At 39.3% G+C, this 12,352-nt stretch overlaps 1 pseudogene; it reads left to right on the forward strand.

Moving 5' to 3' along the window:
• The first annotated feature begins 2,965 nt into the window (after positions 1–2,965).
• On the forward strand, positions 2,966–3,454 carry LOC127684790 (28S ribosomal protein L42, mitochondrial-like; annotated as a pseudogene).
• Positions 3,455–12,352: the final 8,898 nt, after the last annotated feature.

The raw sequence follows: 12,352 nt of genomic DNA on the forward strand, positions 1-12,352 counted from the left end.
TGGATGCTGAAAAAGCATTTGACAAAATTCAGCATCCCTTCATGCTTAAAGTCTTGGAGAGAACAGGAATTCAAGGCCCATACCTAAACATAGTAAAAGCAATATACAGCAAACCGGTAGCCAGCATCAAACTAAATGGAGAGAAACTTGAAGCAATCCCACTGAAATCAGGGACCAGACAAGGCTGCCCCCTTTCTCCTTATCTTTTCAATATTGTGCTTGAGGTACTAGCTCGGGCAATTCGACAACATAAGGAGGTCAAATGGATACAAATTGGAAAGGAAGAAGTCAAACTATCATTATTTGCAGACGACATGATCGTCTACCTAAGTGACCCAAAGAACTCCACTAGAGAGCTCCTACAGCTGATAAACAACTTCAGCAAAGTGGCAGGTTATAAAGTCAACTCAAGCAAATCAGTGGCCTTCCTATACTCAAAGGATAAGCAGGCTGAGAAAGAAATTAGGGAAATGACCCCCTTCACAATAGCCACAAACAGTATAAAGTATCTTGGGGTGACTCTTACCAAACATGTGAAAGATCTGTATGACAAGAACTTCAAGACTCTGAAGAAGGAAATGGAAGAAGACCTCAAAAAATGGGAAAACCTCCCATGCTCATGGATCGGTAGAATCAATATAGTTAAAATGGCCATTTTGCCTAAAGCACTATACAGATTCAATGCAATACCCATCAAAATCCCAACTCAATTCTTCACAGAGTTAGAAAGAGCAATTATCAAATTCATCTGGAACAACAAAAAACCCAGGATAGCTAAAACTATTCTCAGCAACAAAAGGAAATCTGGGGGAATCAGTATCCCTGACCTCAAGCAATACTACAGAGCAATAGTGTTAAAAACTGCATGGTATTGGTACAGTGACAGGCAGGAGGATCAATGGAACAGGATTGAAGATCCAGAAATGAACCCACACACCTATGGCCACTTGATCCTCGACAAAGAGGCTGAAAACATCCAATGGAAAAAAGATAGCCTTTTCAACAAATGGTGCTGGTTCAACTGGAGGTCAGCATGCAGAAGAATGCGAATTGATCCATCCTTGTCTCCTTGTACTAAGCTCAAATCCAAATGGATCAAGGACCTCCACATAAAGCCAGACACTCTGAAGCTAATAGAAAAAAAAACTGGGGAAGACCCTTGAGGACATCGGTACAGGGAGAAAGTTTCTGAACAGAACACCAATAGCGTATGCTCTAAGAGCAAGAATTGACAAATGGGAACTCATAAAATTACAAAGTTTCTGTAAGGCAAAGGACACCATCAAGAGGACAAATCGGCAACCAACAAATTGGGAAAATATCTTCACCAATCCTACATCAGACAGAGGGCTAATATCCAATATATATAAAGAACTCAAGAAGTTAGACTCCAGAAAACCAAACAACCCTATTAAAAAATGGGGTACAGAGTTAAACAAAGAATTCTCACCTGAAGAACTTCGGATGGCGGAGAAGCATCTTAAAAAATGCTCAACTTCATTAGTCATTAGGGAAATGCAAATCAAAACAACCCTAAGATTTCATCTTACACCAGTCAGAATGGCTAAGATTAAAAATTCAGGAGACAGCAGGTGTTGGAGAGGGTGTGGAGAAAGAGGAACACTCCTCCACTGCTGGTGGGGTTGCAAATTGGTACAACCACTCTGGAAATCAGTCTGGCGGTTCCTCCGAAAACTGGGCACCTTACTTCCAGAAGATCCTGCTATACCACTCCTGGGCATATACCCAGAAGACTCCCCACCATGTAATAAGGATACATGTTCTACTATGTTCATAGCAGCCCTATTTGTAATTGCCAGATGCTGGAAAGAACCCAGGTATCCCTCAACAGAAGAGTGGATGCAAAAAATGTGGTATATCTACACAATGGAGTACTATTCAGCCATTAGAAACAATGAATTCATGAAATTTTTAGGCAAATGGATGGAGCTAGAGAATATCATACTAAGTGAGGTAACCCAGACTCAAAAGGTGAATCATGGTATGCACTCACTAATAAGTGGATATTAACCTAGAAAACTGGAATACCCAAAACATAATCCACACATCAAATGAGGTACAAGAAGAAAGGAGGAGTGGCCCCTGGTTCTGGAAAGACTCAGTGAAACAGTATTCAGCAAAACCAGAACGGGGAAGTGGGAAGGGGTGGGTGGGAGGACAGGGGAAGAGAAGGGGGCTTGCGGGACTTTCGGGGAGTGGGGGGGCTAGAAAAGGGGAAATCATTTGAAATGTAAATAAATTATATCGAATAATAAAAAAAAAGAGAATGACAAAAAAAAAAAAGATTCCCAACTTAAAAGGCCAGTAAATATATAAATATAAATTATAGAAGAAAACTACCCTAACCTAAAAATAGAGATACCTATGAACATACACGAAGCCTACATATCTACAAATAGATTGGACCAGAAAAAATTCCTCCTGTCATAAAATAATCAAAACACCAAATGCACAAAAAAAGAAAGAATATTAAAAGCAGTAAGGAAAAAAGTCAAGTAAACATATAAAGGCAGAGCTATCAGAATCACACCAGACTTCTTACCAGATACTATAAAAGCCAGAAGATCCTGAATAGGTCTCATACAGACCCTAAAAGAACAAAAATGCCAGCTCAGGCTACTGTACCCAGCAAAACTCTCAATTACCATAGATGGAGAAACCAAGATATTCCATGAAAAAAACAAATTTACACATTTTCCACAAATAGAGCCCTTCAAAGAATAACAGAGGGAAAGCTCCAATACAAGGAGGGAAACTACATCCTAGAAAAAGCATAAAAGTAATCTTCTTTCAACAAGCTCAAAAGAAGATAGCCACAAATCATAATTCCATCTATAACAACAAAAATAACAGGAAATAACAATCTCTGTTCCTTAAGATCTCTTAACTGACCTCTGTCCCCCAATAAAAAGACATAGACTGGAAGGAAGATGGAAAGTACAGAATGAAAATATGTGTGCCTCAAACAGGTTTTAAAAGCAGAGTCTCTTCACAATATCATTTTTCAAATAACTTGCTAAGGATCATTGTGGTGGTAGAAAAATGGGTGATATCAAACAGAACTCTCTGGAAGCATTTATTTCCAATTCAAATGGAGTTTTATTTAGTGCTTGTCACATATCTACATATTCTTCTCTTCTGGATGACTATAATTGCAACGTAGACCTGACTTTGACATCCAGTGTGCTACCACAGTTCTCTCAACATCCCTTACGAACCCACCAAACCCATCTCTACCAGATCTTCTGCATAATAATGAGGAAACACATAAGCAGATACTGAAAACCAAGTTAGAAGGAAATCACAAGCAGCTGTAGGAAGGGCCCATGATAGAACAACTGAGCAAGATGTTCTTCACTACAAAGCATCCTTGTACCTGCATGGATAGTATCACAGTCATTGTAAGAAACTGAATATTCCCAAAGACAGATGACTAGTCAATTCTCTGAGCATCAAGGAAATTTTGCTTTGTGTCTTATTTGCCATCTGAGAAAATGTGCATGGTATTCATTAAGATGGTATATAGGAAAATAATACAAAAACCCTTTCATGTAAAAAAAAAAAAGACATAGACTAACAGACTGGATATATAAATATATCCCAGCATTTTGCTGCATACAGAAAACCTATCTCAGTGACAAAAACAGACACTACCTCAGAATAAAAGGCTAGAAAACAATTTTCCAAGCACATGGTCCTAAAAAATTAGCTGGAGTAGCCATTCTAATAACAGATAAAATCAACTTTCAACCAAAAGTTTATCAAAAAATAAGGAAGGACATTTCATACTCATTAAAGGAAAAATCTACCAAGATGAACTCTCAATTCTGAATATCTATGCTACAAATGTAAGAGTATGCACATTTATAAAAGAAACTTTACCAATGCTCCAAGTACACATTGCACTCACAAATCAGAAATCAAAAGGGAGACATAACAACAGAAGTTGAGGAAATCCAAAAAAAATCATCAGATCCTACTACAAAAGCCTATATGCAACAAAACTGGAAAATCTGATTGAAATGGAGATACCATTTTCTAGACATATACCAAAGCTAAATTAAGATCAGATAAACCATCTAAATGGTCCCATAACCCCTAAAGAGAGAGAAGTAGTCATTAAGTCTCCCAACCAAAAAAGCCCAGAGCCAGATGGGTTTAGTGAAGAGTTCTTTCACACCTTCAAAGAAGACCTAATACCAACACTCTTCAAACTATTGCACAGAATAAAAAAAGAAGGAACACTGATAAATTTGTTCTATGAAGCCACAATTACTCTTATACATAAAACACACAAAGACCCAACCAAGAAAGAGCAATTCAGATTTTTCCTTATGAATATTGATGCAAAAATAAATACATTCTTGCAAACAGAATCTAAGAATACATCAAAACGATCATCCAAGATGATCAAGTAGGCTTCATCCCAGAGATGCAAGGATGTTTCAATATATAGAAATCTATCAACTTAATCTACTATGTAAAAAAACTCAGAGAAAAAAGCACGTGATCATCTCATTAGATGTTGAGAAAGCATTTGACAAAATTCAACATCCCTTCATGACAGAAGTCTTTGAAAGATCATGAATTCAAGGCCCATACCTAATCATAGTAAAAGCAATGAATAGCAAACCAGTAGTCAGCATCAAACTAAATGGAGAGAAACTTGAAGCAATGCCAATAAAATCAGAGACTAGATAAGGCTGCCCACTCTGAAGTCTTTCTTCAGAGACTTCAAGTAAGAAATCAAAGATCTCAGAAGATGCCATGCTCATGGATTGGAAGGATTAATATAGTAAAAATGGCCACTTTCTGAAAACAGTTTACAGATTCAATGCAATCCTCATCAAAATTCCAACTCTATTCTTTATAGAGCTAGAACGAGCAATTTGCAAATTCATCTGGAACAACAAAAAACCCATGATAGTGAAAACTGTTCTCAACAATAAAAGAGCTTTTGGTCGAATTGCCATACCTGACTTCAAGCTGTACTACAGAGAAATTGTGATAAAAACTGCATGGTATTGGTACAGTGCAGGTAGATTGAATATAAATGAAGATGCAGAATTGAACCCACATACCTATGGTCATTTGATCTTTGACAAAGAAGCTAAAACCATCCACTGGCAAAAAGATAGCTTTTTCAACAAATGGTGCTGGTTCAACTGGTGGTTAGCACGTAGAAGAATGCAAATTGATCCATTCTTATCCATTTATAAAGCTCAAGTCCAAGTGGATCAAGGACCTTCACATAAAACTAGATACACTGAACACAATAGAAAAAAGTGTGGAAGACCCTGGAGCACATGGGCACAGGGCAAAAGTTCCTGAACAGAACACCAATAGCTTATGCACTAAGATTAAAAATTGACAAATGGGAGCTCATAAAATTTCAAATCTTCTGTAAGGCAAAGGACACTGTCAATAGGACAAAATGGCAACCAACAGATTGGGAAAAGATCTTTACCAACCCTACATCCGATAGAGGATTAATATCCAATATGTACAAAGAACTCGAGAAAATAGATTCCAGAGAACCAAATAACCCTATTAAAAATGGGGTACAGAGCTTATCAAGGAATTCTCAACTGAAGAATACCAAATGGCTGAGAAGCACCTAAAGAAATGTTCAACAACCTTAGTCATCAAGGAAATGCAAATCAAAACAACCCTAAGATTCCACCTCACACAGGTCAGAGTGGCTAAGATCAAAAGCTCAGGTGATAGCAGGTGCTGATGAGGATTTGGAGAAAGAGGAACACTTCTCCACTGCTGGTGGTATTACAAGCTGGTAAGACTACTCTGAAAATCAGTTTTGGGGTTCCTCAGAATATTGGACATTGTACTAGTGGAGGACCCAACTCTACCACTCCTGGACATATACCCAGAAGATGCTCCAACATGTAGTAATGACACATGTTTCACTAAGTTCATAGCAGCCTTATTTATAATAGTCAGAAGTTGGAAATAACCCAGATGTCTCTCAACAGAGGAATAGTTACAGAAAATGTGGTTCATTTTCACAATGGAGTACTACCCAGCTATTAAAAACAATGAATTCATGAAATTCTTATGCAAGTGGATGGAACTAGAAAATATCATCCTTAGTGAGGTAACCAATCACAAAAGAACACATATGGTATATACTCCCTGATAAGTGGATATTAGCCCAGAAGCTTGGACTACCTGAGATATAATTCAATCCACATGAAGCTTAAGAAGAAAGGCCCAAGTGTGGATACTTTGGTCCTTCTTAGATAGAGTACAAAATGGGAGGAAATACAGAGACAAGTGTGGAGCAGAGACTGAAGGAAAAACCATTCAGAAATAGCCCTAACTGGAGATCCATCCCATATACAGTTACCAAACCCAGACACTATTGTCGATGCAAACAAGTTCTTGCTGACAGTAGAATGATATACCTGTTTCCAGAGAGGCTCTGCCAGTGCCTGACAAATGCAGAGCAGGATGCTCTCAGCCAACCATTGAACTGAGCACAGGGTCAACAATTGAGGAGCTAGAGAAAGGATTCAAGGAGCTGATGGGTTTCTACCCCCATAGGAGGAACAACAATATAAACCAACCACTACTCCCAGAGCTCCCAGGGATTTAACCACCAACCAAAGTGTATACATGGAGGATCCATGGCTCTAGCCACATGGGTAGCAGAGGATGGCCTCATTGAACATCAATGGGATGAGAGGCCCTTGGACCCATGAAGGCTCATTGCCCCAGGGAAGGGAAATGCCAGGTCACGAAAGCAGGAGTGGGTGGGTTAGTGAGCAGGGAGGGGGGGGGGAATGGGATAGAGGATTTCCATGGGGAAACAAGGATAGGAGATAGCATTTGAAATTTAAATAAAGAAAATATCTAATAAAAAATGATGAGTGGTGACATTGAGGTACGAAAATTTGGTTGGGACAGAGATACTAGATTTGAAGAATAGAGTAGTCAGGGACAATTTTAAAGGTGAGTCGCACAAATGTACCACTTCCAGAACTGATTTCACTAATAATATCGGTGTAAATTTGAGGGTAATGTTATTGGTTGCTCTAAGACCTTCATGGTGGATATGCCTGAATTTTATCATATGAGACAGTGGATAGGACAGTGAGTAAGGTGTCAAGTTTGCCATGTCATTGTTCACAGCCTGCTAAATGGTATTATGACATTCTTTGTGTAAGAAGCAAAAGCAGTATGCAATCATCCATTACTGACACTTACGAATCACTTTAGTGTATGAATTTGGACATACACAATTTGACATTAAATTTCTTTATCTTTTACTCTCTCTAGAATTGTTTTACATGCTCTATGAGCAATTTGACTCCTGTAATAAATTTGAAGCTCCTTGCTTTTAATATTCATTCATCTGCTTTAGTATAACAGGGAGACTTAAAGATTTCCTGATTTAAAAAAGGAGATTATTTTCTTATGCTGTTCAACATAAGCACAGAACATAATGACCCCATGGATTATGTTCATGCAAGGTTGGGTCTTCTCTGCTGCCATTTTTGATTTTTTTCAGAGCAACTTTGAATGACCTTCTGAAATGGTTCAAACATAAATTGCCTCCACATAACCCATGATAGCTCTCCTATTTCTATAAATGGTTTCTTCACCATAGTGGTATTGCAGTTTGAATTCCATCAATTTATTCTTGCTAATAAATTAAGTGTTGAGATACAGATACAAGTAGCCCATATATAAGGTATGTAAGGTCTCTTCTCCCTTATAAATGTATCCATGGGACTCCACCTAATGACTTTATCCAACTCTAACTTCTAGAAAGGCCCCACATGAAGACAAGAACAATAATAAGAGTAACTATGTGGGGCTGGATAGATAGCTCCATAATCAGAGTATTGTTTCTTTTGTAAAGGACCTGGGTTTATTTCCAGTACCCACATAGCAGCTTACAAGTGTCCATAACTTCAGTTGCAGAGGATCCAGATGACCTTTTCTGTTTTCAACAGATACCAGAAATGCATATGATGAACAAACATATATGCAAGCAAAATACTAATACATATGAAACCAAATGTACATCTTTTCCTTCATTACTAGGGCTTCAATATTATACACTATGACTTGGAGTGGCAAGTCTTTCAAATTGCAGAGTGTGAGGGCAAGATAACTATTATCTGAACAATTTCCATAAATCTAAAACTATACTTTAAAAATATTGTGCCAGGATTGATGGCAAATGACTTTAAGACCAGCACATCTAGGTTAGAAGCAGACATGACTGTGAGTTCCAGGCCAGCCTGATCTAAACAATGCTTTCAAGGCCAGCCAGGCTTACAAGATAAGATCCTGGGAGATCTTTCCATATTCTGAGACTTTCTCTGAATTTTTTCTTCAGAGGCTTAAAGTTCTTCTCACATAGACCCTTCACTTGCTTCGTCAGGGTCACACTTAGGAATGAAATATTATTTGTGAAGGGTGTAATTTCCCTAATTTCTTTCTCATCTTGTTTATCCTTTGAGTAGAGGAAAGCTACTGATTTTCTTGAGTTAATTTTATATCCAACTACTTTGCTGAAGTTTTTTTTATCAGCTTTAAGAGTTCTATGGTGGAGGTCTTGGGGTTGCTTAAGTACACTATCATATCATCTGCAAATAGTGATAGTTTGACTTCTTCCTTTCCAATTTGTATACCTTTGACCTCTTTTTGCTGCCTGATTGCTCTGGCTAGGACTTCAAGTACTATATTGAATAGATAGGGGGAGAATGGGCAGCCTTGTCTGGTCCCTGATTTTAGTGGGATTGCCTCAAGTTTCTCTCCATTTAGTTTGATGTTGGCTACCGGTTTGCAGTATATTGCTTTCACTATGTTTAGGTATGGGCCTTGGATTCCCGATCTCTCCAAGACTTTTATCATGGATCAATATAATAAAAATGGCCTTCTTGCTGAAAGCAATCTACAGATTCAATGCAATCACCATCAAAATTCCAAATCAATTCTTCATAGATCTAGAAAGAGCAATTCTCAAATTCATCCAGAATAACAAAAAACCCAGGATAGCAAAAACTATTCTCCACAGCAAAAGATATTCTGGGGGAATCACCATCCCTGACATCAAGCTCTACTGCAGAGTGATAGTGACAAAAACTGTTTGGTATTGGTATGCAGAGAGGCAGGAAGATCAATGGAATAGAATTGAAGACCCAGAAAAGAACCCACACAAGTACGGTCACTTGATATTTGACAAAGGAACTAAAAGCATCCAGTGGAAAAAAAGAGCATTTTTAACAAATGGTGCTGGATCAACTGGAGGTCTGCATGTAGAAAAATGCAAATCAATTCATTCTTATCTCCTTGTACAAATCTCAAGACCAAGTGGATCCAGGATCTACACATAAAACCAGACACAGTGAAGCTTATAGAGGAGAGAGTGGGGACAAACTTTGAATACATAGGTACAGGGGAAAAGTTTCTGAACAGAACACCAATGGCTTATGCTCTAAGAACAAACTGCAAAGCTTCTGAAAGGCAAAGGACATAGTCAATAGGACAAAATGGCAACCAACAAATTGGGAAAAGATCTTTACTAACACTACATCGATAGAGGGCTAATATCCAACGTATACAAAGAACTCAAGAAGTTAGTCCCCAGAGAATCAAATAACCCTATTAAAAATGGGGTACAGAGCTAAACAGGGAATTCTCAACTGAGGAAACTCAAATGGCTCTGAAGCACCTAAAGACCCAGCTATACCACTCCTGGGCATATACCGAGAAAGTGCTCCTGTATGTGATAAGGACACATGTTCATAGCTGCCTTATTTATAATAGCCAGAAGCTGGAAAGAACCCAGATGTCCATCAACCAAGAAATGGATACAGAAACTGTGGTATATATACACAATGGAGTACTATTCAGCTATTAAAAACAATGAATTCATGAAATTCTTATGCAAATGGATGGAACTAGAAAGTGTCATCCTGAGCAAGGTAACCCAGTCACAAAAGAACGCACAATGTATGTACTCACTAATAAACAGATGCTAGTCCAAAAACTCAAAATAAACAAGCTACAATTCACCCAGCGCAGGAAGTTCAAGAAGAAGGAGGGCTTAATTTAGGGTGCTATGGTTCCTCTGAGAAAGGGAATGAAATACTCACAGGAGCAACAAGGGAGGCAATGTGTGGAGCAGAGTCTGAAGTAAAGGCCACCCAGCGAGTGCCCTACCTGGGGATTCATCCTATAAACAGTCACCAAACCCCTAAACTACGCTGAGAAAAGTGTACCAAAAGGAGTATGCCATCGCTGTCTCCAGAGGGGCCCTGCCAGAGCCTTACAAATACAGAGGCAGAAATTAGCAATCAACTATTGGACTGAGCTTGGGGTCCCCAATGGAGGATTTGGAGGGTGGTCTGGAGGAGCTGAAGGGGTATATAGCCCCATGGGAAGAACAATGACTTCAGGCACCCAGACACCCCAAGACTCCCAGGGACTGAACCATCAACCAAGGGGTATACATGGTTCCAGCCAAAAATGTGGCAGAGGAATGCCTTGTTGGTCATCAGTGGGAGGAGTGGTCTTTGGTCAGGTAAAGGCACAATAGAGGCCACAACAAAGGGAAACAGATGGGGTGGGAGAGGAAGTTGGGGGGAGGTGGGACTGTGTAGGGTAGAAGGGCATATACATGGAGGCAGGGGGTGGGAGGAGAGGTAAGGAATCATTGGAAAGGGGGGCTTTGGGAGGGGGAAATTAGGAAAGGTCTTACTATTGGCAATGTAAATGAAGATACTCAATAAAAAATGAAAAGAAATGTTTAGCATCCTTAGTTATCAGGGAAATGCAAATCAAAACAACACTGAGATTCCACCTTACACCAGTCAGAATGGCTTAGATGAAAAACTCAGGGAACAGCAGATGCTGGAGAGGATGTGGGGAAAGAGGAACACTTCTCCATTGTTGGTGGGATTGCAAGCTGGTGCCACTCTGAAAATCAGTTTGGCGATTCCTCAGAAAATTAAGCACAGTACTACTACCTGTGGAGCCAGCTATACCTCTCCTGGGCATATACCCAGAAGGTGCTCCTACATGTAATAAGGACACATACTCCACTATGTTCATAACTGCCTTATTTATAATAGCCAGAAGCTGGAAAGAACCCAGATGTCCCTCAACAGTGGAATGGATACAGAAACTGTGGTATATATACACAATGGAGTACTATTCAGCTATGAAAAACAATGGATTCATGAAATTCTTAGGCAAATGGATGGAACTAGAAAATGTCATCCTGAGTGAGGTAACCCAGTCACAAAAGACGCACATGGTATGTGCTCACTAATAAGAGGATGCTAGTTAGTGGGGGTGGGTGGGGTGGGTGAGGGGTGGGTGGGTGGGGAGGGGTGGGGGTGGATGGAGGTGAGAGTGTGTTGGGTAGAGGGGCATATACATGGAGGCAGGGATGGGAGGAGGGGTTGGGAATCTTTGGGGGTAGGGAGTGTTTTGGGAGGAGGGAAGTTGGGAAAGATTTTACCATTGGCAATGTAAATGAAGAAGATACTCAAAAAAAAAAGATAAAGTCCTGTTATAAATACATACAAAACAACAAACAAATCAGACAAAAGCTAGGCCTTGTGGCACAGAATATTAATTCCAGCACTTGGGAAGCAGAGGCATATGGTGAGTCTCAACGAGTTCCAGACAGACAGGGCTGCAGTCTGAGACACTTCTACCAGGAGAATTAGTCATACAAGTTCATCCTTGGTTATGTAGTGCATTATAAGTCAGTCTTGAGATATATTGAATTCTGTCTGAAAAGATCAGAATGGGTGTGGGGAGAGAAAATTATTCAGCAGGCAGAGACGAACAGGTATCTGTGAACATAGACAGGTATCACAGACAGGGATACATAGGGATCTAAAATTATTAGCTAAGAATTAACAAACATAAAGCCAAAAGTATATAAACAAGTAACCTGTGATCATGTATGATGTAATAGCAACCTACCTCTCAAGTGCTGGAATTCTTCACCTAGTAGTCTTAACACAACATGTTTCTGTTAATTCTAACCTAAGTCTCATAAGCAATGTTTATGTTAATGGCAGATGGGAGTTACATCATGCTGCAGGAGACACAATTGATTATTTCTCTCCTTGGCTAGAAAGATCTTGCCGCAGGTGACAACAGTATGCTTACTCTCCAAACATGAAAGTGAGCTTCCTTCTTTGTGTAAATCATGGAATTACAGACAAAATATCATCCTCTCTGCTCTTACCAGAGCCTCTAAATTTGTTTCCCACATTGAAAGGTGTGAGTGATTCTAACATGCCCTAATATATTTGCTTACAGAGGAAGATTTCCCTCTGTA

The sequence above is a fragment of the Apodemus sylvaticus genome, chromosome 5 (genome assembly GCF_947179515.1).
Source record: "Apodemus sylvaticus chromosome 5, mApoSyl1.1, whole genome shotgun sequence".
Lineage (NCBI taxonomy): Eukaryota > Metazoa > Chordata > Mammalia > Rodentia > Muridae > Apodemus > Apodemus sylvaticus.